Source organism: Diceros bicornis, chromosome 25, assembly GCF_020826845.1.
Source record: "Diceros bicornis minor isolate mBicDic1 chromosome 25, mDicBic1.mat.cur, whole genome shotgun sequence".
NCBI classification, from domain to species: Eukaryota; Metazoa; Chordata; class Mammalia; order Perissodactyla; family Rhinocerotidae; genus Diceros; species Diceros bicornis.
Window position 1 is genome coordinate 18,950,195 of NC_080764.1, and position 13,304 is coordinate 18,963,498.

The window sequence follows — 13,304 nt, forward strand, 5'->3', positions numbered from 1 at the left end:
TTCTGCAACGTTCTGCGGAAAGGCATGCACAGATTTGCATGTGCCTTGGTTTTAATTCCAGTCTGCGAGAAGGAAAAACGAACCCAGCCAACGGAAGTCCCCTTGGTCTGAGAACAGAAATCATGAGTCATAGATTTCGGGGTTCGGACCTAGGAGCGGTCGGTGATGCAGCTGTGCGTGGGTCGGTGGGGATGGCGTGGGCTGCCGAAAAGAGGCCACAGCCCTTCTCTCTTGGGGACGTCCCCCTCAAATTGCCCCCCTTCCCCTCCTCCACCCGGTTCTCGGTCCGCGTCTTCTAGCGTGCCGCCAAGGGTCCGGGAGGGGCGGCGCTCCAGGTCGCCGCCCCCGCGGCCACATCACCAGGCGTTCGTGTCCCTCGGGCGGCGGCGCGGCTGCGCCTGCGCGGAGCGGCCGCGCGGGGGCGGGGCGGGCGGCGGGGAGCGAGCGGGCCGCGGGCGCCGGCTCCCGGGCTGTCAGCGTGGGGCCGCGACGGCGTGAGGAGGCGCGCGAGTAGGAAGGAGCCGTGGGCCCTGGGCGGCCGCCGCCGCCGCCGCGGGGGGACTAGGTGAATGCCCCTCCCTCCCTCGCCCCGGCTGCCTCGGTCGGGTCTGAGGAGGCGGGGTCCCCTCTCCTCACCGGCCGCCGCCGCCGCGCTCCGGGGCAGGTGGTCATGGAGGGACCGTCTCGGCTTTGGCCGCGGCGCCGGGTTCGGGCGCATCCCAGGTGCTGGAGGTGGGAGGTGGGGCGGGACCCGGGCTCGGGACCCTGCGGCCGGGGTGCGGGAGGACCGGGGCCGCGGGGAGCGGCCGCGCGGCGGGGCCCCCCGAGCCGCCGTGCCCCCTCCGGGCCCGCGGGCAGCGCTCGAGCCCGGCCCGCCGCGCACGCTCCTCCTCGGGCGGGAGGGCAGGCTGGCTCTGGGCGCCCGCAGCGGAGCGGCCACCGCGGGAGGGTCGTCCCGGGCCCTGGACACCGGGCGGCTGGTGGCTGAGTGATGGGCGGAGGGTGATGCGGGTGGGGACGCTGCGAGGCGGGCTCGGGCACACCCCAAATCCACTGCTTCAGGCTCAGTGTCACCGTGTTCTTTCATTCTTTTCTTTATATATGTGCAGTATACCTCAATAAAACCCCCAAATGTTAATTTATAGAAAGGGATTACATATATGTGTATATATACGTATATAACCTTTACGTGTATGTTACATATATATGTAATCTCTTTCTATAATTGAACAATTTTTTTAACTGAGATATACTTCTCATACCATAAAATTCCTCCTTTTAAAGTGTAGCTTTTCGGATATTCACAAAGTTTTGCAACTGTCGCCACTATCCAGAACATTTTCATCCCCCCAAAATGAAACCCTGTACCCATTAGTAGTCACTTCTCTTTTCTCCCTTACCCCACCCCCTGGCAACCACTAATCTACTTTCTGCCTCTATGGATTTGCCTCTTCTGGAAATTTCATATAAATGGAATCATACAATATGTGGGTTTTTGTGTCTGGCTTCTTTCACATAGCACAGTGTTTTCAAGGTTCATCCATGTTGTAGCGTTTATCAGTACTTCATTCTTTTTTATGGCTGGATAATATTCCATTGTATTGGTGTACCACAATATCACATTTTGTTTATCCATTATCAGTTGATGGACATTAAGGATGTTTCTGTTTTTTGGCCATTGTGAATAATGCTGCTATGACCATTGGTGTACAAGTTGTTATGAGGGCATATGATTTCAGTTTTTTGGGGTCTGTATGTTTAACTTTTTGAGGAACTGTCAAACTTTTCCAAAGTAGCTGCACCATTTTACATTCCCACCAAACAGAATAGTAGGGTTCCAATTTCTCCACATCCTCAGCAACACTTGTCCTTCTCCATTGGCTAATTTTTGCTAGAGGCATCCTAGTGGTGTGAAGTGATATTGGTATGCATTTCCCTAATGATTAGTGGTGTTGAGCATCTTTTCACGTGCTTAGTGGCCATTTGTATATCTTTTTTTAAGAAATGTCTATTCATATCTTTTGCTCATATTTTAATTGGGTTATGTGTCGTTTTGTTGTTGAATTATATTCATTTATAGAAAAACATCCTAGGTTTGGGGGCTAGCTCTCACTAAAAAGCCAACCGATCTTTACCAAGCAACATAGTGCTTCTACTTGAGGAAAGGTGAAGTGCCATTTAAGTCTTTCAGAATACCCTAGCTGTCAATTCTTGGGCATCTTACTGCTCTTTTCCCTTTTCTGATATTTTGAGAAAAGCCACAAAGGTGTGTTTATGACAAGTCAAGAGTCATGAGAGACCACACACAGCGTTTTCATATATCCTATGCTTGGTTTGAAAAGTCCCAGTTGTCACTTGAAATACAAATAATTTATTTTGGTGACTAGCTAAACAAACTAATAAAAAATAGCAAACACCAATTAATTAAAATTTCATATGCTTCTCAGGCAAAGTGGAAGATCTTAGTTTCCTAAGTTTGTGTAGTCTTTATTACAATTATATTCATGTGTGGGTGGCAAATAAATATTTTTGATGGCAGTGAAGTTAAGAGCCACTTACAGCTGAATGAATGCTGCTATGCTTATTTCGTGGTTAATTTCTGAGTGTACACAAATTCAGCATTAGCCTCAGGTCTTGCATAGCAAAAACCACTGAAAAAATCATGACACTTCCCTGGAATTCAAGCTCATTTTTCTATTACTCTAATATGGCTGTTCAAAAGTATACTACCAAATTCCAGAAAAGTTATAGAAAATAAAATTAAAGATTTCTAGGTGGAAATAATGGAGAAGCAGCTGATTAAAAGTGTGTGAAGAGCAGTCCAATCCTGCTCTTCAGCTACTAAGTTATAAAACAATGGAAACATTATTTAACCCTTTTATGCCTCATTGACTTCTTTAGTAGAATGAGGCTAATAATTCCAATATATAACCTGAATATATGTTTTGTTTTGTTTTAGCCAATGGAATGATTATCAAACATATTGAAAATATAACCTATCCAATCTGTTATTGGATGTACAGATATCCTGTAGCTGCAAATGCTTTCCCAAGTTGGCCTTCTCTGCCCCCTGGAGTTTTTAGTGTCACTTATTGAGAAGGACTGAAAGTAGGTGGTAGTGAAAAGTGGGAACAACTTTAGGGATATGATCTCTGGGAAATGCTGGTCAAAGCAGACCTGTCTTCTTTATGATAGACTTCTAGGCATCTTCATCTTTTCTCTGAAATTACTGTAGTTACATTTGTATAACTTAATATATATGTATATAAATATAAAATATATAAAAATAAAAAATATATATATATAATGAAAAACTACATATATATCTCCAGCTGGGTTCAAAGGCTAGGACTCTCAGTCAGTGATTCTATCTTCAGTGAATGGATTTAATCCGATTGCTTTTCCCCTGATCACCTGCGCTTCCTGGAAATGGGAGTTTTGACTTGAGGAGGGATAGGAGAGGTAGGCAGTAAGGGATCACAGAACATTTTGCAGGTTTGGGCAAAACTTGCTCTATTTCTAAAAGTGTGGGTGTTGAAAATGGACATCTTTCAATGGACATGAGGGGTCTGGAAAATGAGAAAAGAAAAGCAAAGATGAGAAACAATGTGGGGGCTGCCCCGTGGCTTAGCGGTTAAGTGCGTGCGCTCCGCTGCTGGCGGCCCGGGTTTGGATCCCGGCCGCGCACCGATCCACCGCTTCTCTGGCCATGCTGAGGCCATGTCCCACATACAGCAACTAGAAGGATGTGCAACTATGACATACAACTACCTACTGGGGCTTTGGGGGAAAAAAAATTTAAGAAACAATTTGGAAGGGAAGTTTGCAGGATATAAAGACAGATTCACCTTATTTAGACATTTTGACCAAGAAAAATTCTACATAGGGAAAGTGGAAGAATCCTTCTTCTCCTTCAATCCATTCCTCTTCCCTTTTGCCCCACTTTGTTCCTCTGCTACTCTTCTAGGACCCAGAAATCAGCCTGGGGTTACTGTTGTTCATGTTGGAGCATTTCAGTGTGCTAATTACATCACCCCCACTCCAGATTCTTGTCAAATTGAGAGCAGATTCAAGAAGCCAGATGAGGATTAAAATACTATTAAAATAATAGTATAATTTTCATTTCTGGTAAAGCTGGATTGGAGAATTTGGCTTAGACCCATGCTTATTCTGTTCCTTCTTAATTTACCTATCCAGACGAAACTGTGGCACCTAAAAACCTGCATGTCTCCCCTGCAGGGAGGGAAAGTCCTGTCTCAGGGAGTTGACCTCCTAGCAGTTGGAATGGAAAGGAGCACTTTCTCTGCTTGAAGGCATACAAGTCCAAGAGAGCCAGTGAGAGCTCAGGGGTGGGGCCTGTCTGGAATATTGACCTTTATCCTTATCTTAGCCATTAGATAAGTCACTTTCCTGGAGGAGGAACTATTGATGGGGTGGAGAGAAAGCAGTGCCCTTTCAATCCTGTTTTCTTCTACTTAGAGGAATGAAAGTTCTGTTGTCATTGCAGAGAGGGAAATAAGCAGCCATCCTCTCATCAGTTAAGTGTTTTGTGGCTAATGGTGTTTTGTAAGCTAGTCTAGGAACTTAATCACCATTTATAAAATTGGAACTGAGAATATATTTTCCTTGAAAATAGCTAAACCTCTCAACAATTTTTTTTTTTTTTTTGCTTGAGGAAGATTTGCCCTGAGGTAACATCTGTGCAATCTTCCTCTATTTTGTATGTGAGTCACCAACACAGCACAGCCACAGATGAGTGGTGTAGGTCTGCACTGGGAACCAAACCTGGGCCGCTGAAGTGGGGAGCATGCCAAACCCAACACTAGGCCACAGGGCTGGTGCCTAAACCTTTTAACAATTTTTAAGTGGGTGATCATTTCATTGTGTGGTTAAATATATAGATTATTCAAGTCCATTTCCTTACTTGTTTACTCCTCAGACATTTATTGAGTGTCTAATATGTGACAGGCACTGGGCTAGGTTCTCAGGACTTAGCAGTGAACAAGAATGGGTCCTTGCTCTTGTGGAGTTTACAGCCTAGAAAGACAATTAGTACAAGTACAATTACAAAAAAGCATAATAAATGTTAGAAAGCATAGAGTACTTTGGGACCACAGAGGAGGGGGAACTAATCTAAGAGGGTCAGGGAAGTGATGTTTAAGAGCTAAGATCACAAAGTAGAATAGGAAGTAGCCAGGTAAAGGGAAGCGTGAGGATGCGCAAGAGTGTTTCAGGCAAAAAGAACACGTGGGAAGGCTAAGGAGTGAGAGAGGAGTGGTATACTAAACTAGTGTTTTTCAAACTGCAGGCGCCTAGGCCCCTACCAGTAGATTGTAAAATCAATTTAGTGGGTTATGGCCTGCATGTTTTAAAAAAGAAACAAAATAGAAAATAAGAGTGTCACACTTAGATGCTTACTAGATTGTGTTGTATGAAGTTTGAAAATCCCTACAATAGAGGAAACAGAGAAAAAGTGCAGTGTGACCACAGCCAAAGGTCTTGGGTTGGTGGGGATAATTATGCAAGATTTAGTTAACTTATTAAAGACTTTGGATTTATCTTAGAGGAGATGAGAAGCCATTGAAAAGTTTTAATCAGGACCTGATTAGATTCGTATGTTTTAAAGATCCCTTTGAGCACCTAGTCTTTGTCTACTCAAATATAAACTTTAAATTCCTTGGCCCAGTGTTACAGGTATTTCAGAATCTGGTTCCAATATATTTCATCTAAAGAATCTTCCACTATTTTTGGTACTGGAACCTCTCATTTCATAAAAGATTTCTTGTTTGCCTAAGTGCCTTTGCACCAAGACGGAAAGATCTGTGAGAGCAGGCCTTGCTTCTGTCTTGTTCACATTGAATCTCTGGCATTTGGCATCTTCGACTCGGAAGGGACTAAGCACATCTTTGTTGATAGAGTCTAAATACCCTTAATATTAGAACTGTTACGTAGTGGTAGAAATGACCTTGATGCTTCTAGTAATACTTGCTTTTGGAAAAAGAAAAAGGTCTTATTAGAAATTCTTTTTTCTCAGTTGGAGTCATGTTAGTGATAGAGCCACAGTTACTTATTTAAAAGATAATAATTTAACAAAAAGTACTCTTCTATTAAAACAGTAGTAGAGATAAGAAAAAGAACGGCAAACTTTCTGATTTGGGGGTTTCTCCTCCCAGTATACAGAGCAATAACAGATTTTTCGTAGGAGGAGGCGATCCACCAATCGTTTATATTTTGTTTGAACAGATAGACATTCTCTGAGCACTCACCAAAGGTAGTTTTATAAAGATGGCTGGGGACAAAGAGAATAAATTAGATTAAAATGTATAATCATATGAACTTCATGGAGAGACAACAGAAAATAGATTTTGGTCTGAGAAGTAAAAACAGAACATCTGTATACCCCAAAGAACTTACAAATGAGAATTTAATGATGTCAGTTTGTTGCCAGAGAATGATTGTACTGTCACTATACTGTGACTTCACAGAATTAGATTGTGAAACTCAACTGTGAAGGAAAAATTCTTTCAGTGTATAGTTTTGATAAGTGGCAAGAAGAAGTTATGAAAAATTCATGAAAGGTAGAGAGATTTCAAGTTCTGATTCACATTTCTCCTTAGTATATTTTTGAGTTGTGGAAACTTTGCTAATTAGTTTTATAAATTAGATTTTATATATCTTAAACATGAATGCTAGAATCCAATTTTGCTAATATAGGATGGCTTTTAAAAAGCACTCGTTGAATTATATTTTTATGTTCTCCAGTGTCCTATTTTAAGCAGTGCATTGTAGAACTTAAATTGAAACTGTTAACTTGTACAAATTTATGCTGAAGAAATAATTCTAAATATGGGAAAGTATTATGCACAAAGATGTTCATTTTCATTGCAATGTAGTTTAGTCAAGAAACTGTCCTGCTATAAGGAAATGATTCATTAAAATACAGCAATGCACTTGAAGAAATTTAACCATTAAAAATGCTTTTTTAGAGTAGTGGTTTCTTATTTATTACTTTTTAAATTAAAAATACTCAATATAAACAAAAGTTCAAATCATATAAAAATATGCAAGATTTAAAAAGTGAGAATGGTATTTCAAGTCCTTCCTTACCCAAGCCGCCAACCTTAGGCCAATCTGAAGACCTTAGTGTCTCTTATTCCAGAGTTTTTTCTAACCCAGTGCTTTTCAAACTGTGCTCCAAGAAGGGGCTTCAGGGTCTTCTTGAGTTAGGTAAGGTGGGGGCAGAGTGGTGCTTCAACCTCTACTGCTTTGCTTTTACCTGTTTTATTATTTATTTATTCATTTATTGTTGAGGAAGAGTCACCCTGAGCTAACAGCTGTTGCTGGTCTTCCTCTATTTTGTATGTGGGCTGCCGCCACAGCATGGCCCCAGATAGAAGAGTGGTGTAGGTCCACACCAGGGAACCAAACTTGGGCCGCTGAAGCAGAGTGCACCGAACTTAACCACTAGGCCACCAGGGCTGGCCCTTACCTGTTTTATATATTGGGATTTCACATATCATTTAATTTAAACAAAGACTTCCTCTGCATTAAAAATGAATGTTTAAAAACAATTGGCCTACTTTAGAAAATGAAGTCCTAAGCCGCCTCTTCAGGAATTCCACATCTTCCCCCGTTTACCATTTTGCTGCTTGGTGACATGAATCTTCTACTCAGACCTGTCTGTTCATTTCCCCAGCAGTTTTCTCCCTCTGGTTACCAGTCACCTTGTTAGAATGCACTTCCCCTTCTTTTTTTCCATCTCTCTACGTCTTACCTGTTCTTTAAGGTTCAGCTCATCATCATTTCATTTATTCCTTCTTTCAACATGTATTTAGTGAACACCTACATTTTGACTAAGTGGGAAATATGCAGAATTTTGTATCAAAAACTCATAGACTAGTAAAGGGTGACTTGCATGTAAAGTGCAATAATAATAATAATGTATTCTAAAGTAAGAGCATTTGGGGGGCAGGTACTCCTGATGTAAGTGGTCTCTTCCATCTACACTATCTTATATGACACTTATAAAAAGGGCAACTTATGATATGGCTACATTTCTGGGTCTTCAGTAAATATTTGTTCATTTATTAATTGTGTAATAGAAAATAGTGCAGAGAGTTCACCCGTGAATCACGAATGATACCTGGGAAGGAGCTGTTTTCATTCTTGACCAGTCAACTGTGTTAAAAAAAAATAACTTGAATCCAATTTACTAGATTCCAGTGTTGGGTAGAGTGGCGTTGAGAGGGAGCACCAGAAGGACCTTGGTTCTGTAATCCTTGTCCCCCAGGGCCACTTACACTGGCATAGAAGGATCCTAACACAGAGAATGCCTGTAGTGTCTTCCTTATCATGAGTTGGTTGGTCAGAAAGTCATGAAATCAAGTCCTGTGTCTTTATCTTACTAACTTTATAACTTGGGCATATTACTTAACCTCTCTGAGACTCAGTTTCCTAAACTGTAATGAATGAACATGTCTATCTCCTGGGTTTTTAAAAAAGATTATGTGAGATAAATGCATATAAATGAAGTCTATTCTTTTTGCTTTAAGTGGTATTGATGTTCTATAGAATGGGTGATTGTTCTCCTTTCCTTTGGGTTTAAGTTTTTAAATATTTTGGAAGATTTATGGATTATTCTTTGAAGAAGTGTTTTTTAGTCTGAGTGGCTTTTTGATAAGCTATTCATATTCCTGGTAAGGTAAGAATGAAGAATATAGGAAATTAATAGGGCCAAAGGAACATTTAATGAGGAAATAAATCTTTTTCAGTGTATCTCTTGGGACTTAAAAGCAGACTATTATATCAATGATTAAGAAAGCAAAGTTAATAGGTAGCCCCAGAGTCCAAAGCCTGGCTTGTTATTCTCTTCGTTATATCTGCCACTTTCCTCTATTTTTTAGGTAACAGACAATTAATAACGAATTTTTATAGTAACATTCTAATTCTCTTTTTAAGTTTTCAGAAATTTCAGAAAACTCTTGTATTCTAGCATTTCTAGATTATAAGGTTTCCTAATAACCCAGGCAAACTCCTGATGGGTTCTATCTTTCTAATGCTTCACGTTCTGATTGAGTAGACTTAATTCTCTAGTCCAGAATAAACCTTACAGTATGTTTTAAGGTTTTACTGTTTTATTTGTAAATTGTAAAAATGTCATTTAGATATCTTTTTAAAGTTAAAAAATACATGAGATATGATATTTAAATTTAACAACAGTGTAAAAGCTACTTCCTATTCCAGCTTTCATTTTCGTTTTTCCTTTTAAAACATTGTGGTTTTCTGAACACCTGTATTGTTCAGTATATATAGGTACTGTTTAGTGTCTGTATATACTGGTGAGTACATATATACAATACGTTGTAGCACGGTGGCAGTTTAATTTAACTAAAAGCAGGATGGATAAGTTGTGTAAAATGCAAATATTAACCTTCTGTTGATTTTTTTAGAGAAAATTTGAACAAAACAATTGATCTGAAAATTATAAGCCAAGAGTTCAATACAGTAATGCATAACATTTTTGTGATTCTATGGTATAGTATATTCCTTAGAAAGAGGAGAAAGAGGTGGAAAGTTAGGTTTTGAGCCTTTTATAAGAATGTATAATAATAATGATGATATAATTAACATTTATTGAAGGCTCAATACACTGTCTTAAGCACTTTACATGTATTGTCATTTAAGCCTCACAATAACCCAGTGAAGGAGATCTTTTTTCAAGAGGAAACTGAGTAGAGGCATAGGTCCCACAGCCCCTGAAAGTCAGAATTTAAGCTAAAGCAGTTTGACTTTGGAGCCCAAGCTCTTAACTACTATCAATATCATTAGTGTGTTGACACTTCTTGACATTTAATCTTATTTTGGAAGCAAATCATCTCTCTTAATTGAAGTGTGAAGATTTGCTGAATAAGTCACTTGAAATTCCTCCATAAAATCACCCACTGTACATCATGTTATTGATTTATTCATCTATTGAAAGCATAGCAAATATCCCGGTAAGCTCCGTACAATTTCAAACATAGCATAAAGCATTTGCTAGTGATTCTACATGAATAATACACCTTTGAACAGACAGATAGTATTCTCCTTTTCAGAATGTATCTGACTGAAATCTGTATACTCAGGATGAGATTTTGATTGTGCATAGATTTTATAATCTGAATTTAAGCCCATATTACTCCCCTCAGAACAAAACCTATTCCTTTCTCAATCCCTGGGGGCAGTGCTTAACAGGCAGTCTAAGCATATGTGTGAGCATTAGCAAGGGGGCACCGAAAGAGAAAAAATTTAAATAATTTAATGTTTTGTAATTTTTAAAGAAACAATGAGGTAGTCTTTCTGGGAAAAATCATACCTTTCTGTGACTCTTATTTTGCTTGGAGTTATCATTTTAAATTACACGTGATGGATTGTAGAGGAGACACACCATAGACGTGGTGGTAATCTGGCCCTGCCTTGGGAGCTTGGTGGACAGATGCAATTATTTATTCACAATCATCTAACAAATATAAGCTATAAATCAAATCATAGCTATGAAAAATGACTACAGCAGGATATTAGTTGTCTGAAAGTGTTTAGGATGTGTTAATTGAATGAAGGCTGTTTACCTTTTAGTTGTGTTGTTCCTATTGGGGAATATGTGGAGTGGGAGAAGTAGGAAAGGAAGAAGAAATCTTAGCGGTCCTGGGAGTTTTAGAAACAGGAAGTAACAGTAAGTAGCCATTAAAAATAACTTTGTAGAGCCAGTCCTGATGGCCTGGTGGTTCAAGTTCGGCGTGCTCTGCTCTGGCGCCCCCAGTTCGGTTCCCGGGCATGGAACTGCACCACTCGTCTGTCAGTAGCCATGTTGTGGTGGTGACTCACATAGAAGAACTAAAAGAACTTACAACTATGCACAACTATGTACTGGGGCTTTAGGGGTGAGGGAGAAGAAGAAAAAAAAAAAAGGAGGAAGGTGGGCAACAGATGTTAGCTGAGGGTGAATCTTTCTCTGGAAAAAAAAATAATAAAAATAAAATAAAAAACTTTGTAGAATAATATAGATTAGGAGATTTTTTTTGGTATTTTATGAAATGCAAAAAGCAGGATGCAAAACAGTATGTGCAATATGAGCCTATTTTTGTTTTAAACATATATATAGAAAAAATATAGTCAAATCATCATATACACAAGTGTGTCATCAGTAATTATCTATGGATGGTGGCTTTCCAGAATAAAAAATTTTTGTTCACCCTTGGTTTTTTTTTTTTTTTTTTGCATTGAACACATATTGCTTCTGTGAGAAAAAGAAAAAGAATAAAAGAGAACTCTATGCCAGTGGACATGAGGAGCACAGTTTCAAATGAGCTGGGAAAGAAGGGTGGTTAGGACATTTTTATGAGCAAAGACCATTATATGGCAACTAGCTTGGTTTTTTGGGTGGCTTTGAGAGCAGTTTTAGCTTGAACTTCAAATTGGACTTAGAACCCAAAGGGCTCCTTTTTTTTTGCCACTGATATTTGAATTAAAAAGTACACAGCCCTGACCAAAGGGTAGAGGAGAGACTTGATTGCAGGGAGTAAAGATACTGAAAGAGTTAGTTAGGTCATTGTTTCAGTTTGATGCCCAGATAGTTGAGTAACATAACACCACAACGCTGTGCACCTATAGTTTATCTGATCTACATATAGTCTCTTGTAATGAGTTTGTGCACCTGAACTGACTTCACAGCAGTGTGTGCCAGGGAAGGTACAGTTTGGGGAAGGTAGATGATTGGCTTCATCTCCCTATGGGTGGTGCCATTGTGAAGGTGTCCCAGCCAGGGTAGGTGATGTTGGGCCACAAGCTGAGGAAGACCTTGGTGTTGAAGCTGTCTTATTTCATCACCTAATGGAAGGTAATCATCAGGGTGTAGTGGCTGCTTCACCTCTGGGACAGGGGAAAGAGAAGGGCCCATGGATGAACACAAGTGCTCTGCATAGATATTTGAAATGGGATAGCCCTGAAAGTTATGGGATGCCCTTGGTCTTAAATGTAGAAGAAAAATGATAACCTTACATGTGGCAAATCATTTTTTCCTTTCACTTATAAAGAAAGTTTTGTTTTTGTTTTTCTTTTTTTTTTTACTGAGGAAGATTCACCCTGAGCTAACGTCCGCTGCCAATTTTCCTCTTTTTAAATGCGGGTTGCCCCCACAGCATGGCCACTGACAGACGAGTGGTGTGGTTCTGCACCTGGGAACTGAACCCGGGCTGCCGAAGCAGAATGCACCGAACTTAACCACTAGGCCACCGGGGCTGGCCCATTATTTTTCTTTTAAACTTTGGCACATAAGCTTCCTTTCTTCCTTTCTCTTTTCTTAAAAACATTTTTTTTCTTTTAAACGTTGACACATTGACATCCTTTCTGCACCTTAAAATTCTGGCAGCTTTTATTTTCAATTTTCAGTTTAGTTATATAAAGAGTCAAGTATATATTTACAGTTGGTCCCAGAGTATGTTTGCATTTTTAAAATTGAATTCTTTCTGAGTATAAAGATGTGTTAAGGGTAAAAGTATGAGAGTATGCTTTTGTATAAGTTCTGAATAATAATTTCTGCTCTTTTGAAATGCTGATGAACACTATTTACCTAGTTTCTAAATTTAGGTATTTCAGATTTATAAGTGCCAGAGAAAACTGGTAAGGAAATGTGTTATTTATGTTTTATTCTTATGTACAGTATCTTTTACACAAAGGTGTTGAGTCGGTTTATAAAAAACAACACATACAAGAAATATTGGTTTGAAAAAGAAGAATTACAAAACCAGTACCAGAGAAAATAAAAATAGGAGTATAATATTAAGATGAAGAAATTTATCACAGATTTGAGTTTCAGATGTAGCTGTAAGTTTCCTTGCCGCTAAAGTAAAAAAAAAAAAAAAGGCGGCTCAATCTTTATTAAAGAAAAGTAAAAATACCAATTTTCAGTAGCAAGACTTTCTGTAGCTATTATTTCTAAATAAAGTTTCATGTGACTTTATATACGAGTAAATGATGAGGAGGTGATGTTCTCAGTCCTTGTTTGCAGGAAATTAATGAATATCAGTTGCAGGAGAGAGTCATTCAGTGTTTGGTAGTTTTTTTAATAAGATACATGTAAAAAATGTTTAAGACAGAGTAGGGGAAATATACTTTTTTGTGGTTTAAAGGTGGTTTCTCAACTTCAAAACAAGAGTTCTCTGTTCAACCTGTTTTCTATCCATCCATTCAAGTGGTTTCAAACAGTAATAGTAACTGATATTTTTGGTAATTGTTTGCTTTCTGTATTGTAAAAACTATTTATGTAT

The 13,304-nt window shown here is 39.4% G+C and overlaps 1 protein-coding gene across 2 annotated transcripts in view; it reads left to right on the plus strand.

Moving 5' to 3' along the window:
- Positions 1 to 514: 514 nt before the first annotated feature.
- Positions 515 to 13,304, plus strand: part of SLC41A2 (solute carrier family 41 member 2) — a 131,862-nt gene continuing 119,072 nt past the window's right edge. The window contains exon 1 of one of the 2 annotated variants that reach the window (XM_058568525.1): positions 515 to 565. The gene's annotated coding sequence lies outside the window, so the exon portion shown is untranslated. Of the gene's footprint in view, positions 566 to 645; positions 724 to 13,304 lie in introns of those variants that run through there. The other variant, XM_058568526.1, reaches the window with a different exon arrangement.